Consider the following 2,265-nt stretch of genomic DNA (forward strand, 5'->3'; position numbering starts at 1 on the left):
AATGAATTCTTCATAAATCAGAACACATGTCATTTCAATCTATAATTGCCATGCATATGTAAACGGTGAAGGAGAAGGAGGATAGAGAGAAGTAATTGTTGGTGAGAGACAGACGTGACCTCATCGCAGGAATGTTCTTTGGGGAGAAGAAGGCTTCCTTCCTCTTCTCATCATAAATGCGTGTTGAGGTGTGAATATGGAGCGGTGTCGCTCGCCGTGCGTCGCGGCAAAGAAGGGGAACTATGATACTGAACACTACGATGTGGCGCGTGGTTAAAAACACGGCATTTTACAAACATTTATGGACGTCGGTCAGCGTTTGTATCTACGAATGACCTACGTATGACGAATGACCTCTTGCACAGAAAATCTGTGTAAAATGTATGCAGGTTAATCATATGAACAACCCAATCCACAAAAAGATGGAGGTTAAAAGAAGACTACTATAAATCGCCTCAAAATTTAAAAAGAAGACATTATTTTACAACCTAAGTTTTTAAAAAGTCCGTCCCCAATAACTCTTTGGCTAAATTCTTTGAGTTTCGTGAGAAAAAGACACCGTGTGAACAAGTCAACAAAAGCATTTGGCTTGTATCGTTTCTGTGTCTACGTGATCGGGTTCACACCTTTTTTCATTCGAAACGAGGCGATTTTGAGACTGACGAATACCGTCACAAAACAAGCCTAGAATTATTTGTCACTGTCAGTCACCACTAGGTCATCGTGTGGGAGGTACTTTTTACTGCTGACTTCAATTTTAAGAACAGAACTACAACTTGAAGTGCGAATGTTCAGCCAATTAAAGAGTCCCTTTTTTTAAATAAAACTACCGTAAATCCTCGATAATCTTCTTTCTTCTTCTTCTTCTTTATTGATCCGCTTATCGTCACAAGGGTTGCGGTACATGCTAGAGCCTATCCCAGCTGTCTTTGGGCAGTAGGCGGGGGACACCCTGAACCGGTTGCCTGCCAATCGCATGCCTCTACAATCTGTACAGGTTAAAACAGGACTACCATAAATCGAAGAACATCAATTCAGATTAAAATATGACGACTGTGAGTTTGTAAAATCTGCACTAGACTTCTTTAAATTGCATAAGTTATGCAGGTTGTAATAAATCTACGGAAAATTCAATCAGGTTGCACAGTTTTGAAAAGGCTGCAAAAAATAATGTAGAAACTGTGCAGGCTCAAATAAAATTACAGTTCTACCCGCTCCGCTTAAAAATTGTGCATGTTGGAAAAAGACTACCGGTGTCAGAGAAAGACGAACATGTATCCATCAAAAGTCATGCGGCAAGGAAACCGTAAATTCCCTCAAATCTGCACAGATCAAAATTAAACTCACATGAATCCCATTGAAATCGTGCAGGCTCTCTTTGTGAATTTGAAAACACAGAGCCAGTGCATTGTGCCACAATGAAGACACATCCAACAATTAAGTTCCATAATTGGAACAAGTTGGCGCTGTGATTCCGTCGCGTGCCGTCCCCCAGACGTTGCGGAACGCGCTCGTTCACTCATGAATATTCACCAGCTCGGGTGCCTTAAAGGAGAGCAACATTGAGCACAATGCACCCCCTGCGCCCACAGCTCGTCTAGTTTGCCACTTTGTCCACTCCACAGGTGCGACCCGGAGAACGGAGTGGGCGCCTCACCTACTTGAAACAAATAAACCCCTCCCTCAAATAAATGTCTCTCTTTTTCCATTTGTGAAAAAAAGTGCCAGTTCCCAAATGCTACCATAAATTGACAACACGACATAGTGAACAGAAGAGTCTGTTGTGTTGCAAACCAAAAACAGCAGCACCTACAGAGAAGGGGTTAAATCGTGTTTCAATTGGAGAAAAGTGAAGAAACTCACCTGTAAAGAATTTCCTACGCACCCGCGAAGTTTAACGTAGTTGATTGTACCACGTTGGACTCGTGGTTGGTTAACACGTCTGCTGCACACGTTTTGCTTCCTTTCCTCAGACCTTGCATCCTTCCTTTCGCCTGTTTGTGTGCAACACTGCTTAAAAACTCTTTCTCGATTCATGTTGTGCGATCATCTTTTTGCCATTCATCACGGTGGTACATGAATACACACAAGTGTCAAACTCAATGCCTGGTCTGACACGACGTCATTTTATGTGGCTCGCAAACGCAAATTGCAGTATGTGCATCGACTTCATGTTTCTTGCGAAAATGCCTAAAGCGCAAATTAGTCTTCAGTTTTACAAATGTTGAGATATTGCAGCCATTTTTTGTCACCAATTCTCTAACT

Source organism: Hippocampus comes, unplaced genomic scaffold (assembly GCF_001891065.2).
Source record: "Hippocampus comes isolate QL1 unplaced genomic scaffold, H_comes_QL1_v1.1 scaffold17, whole genome shotgun sequence".
In the NCBI taxonomy this organism is placed as follows: domain Eukaryota; kingdom Metazoa; phylum Chordata; class Actinopteri; order Syngnathiformes; family Syngnathidae; genus Hippocampus; species Hippocampus comes.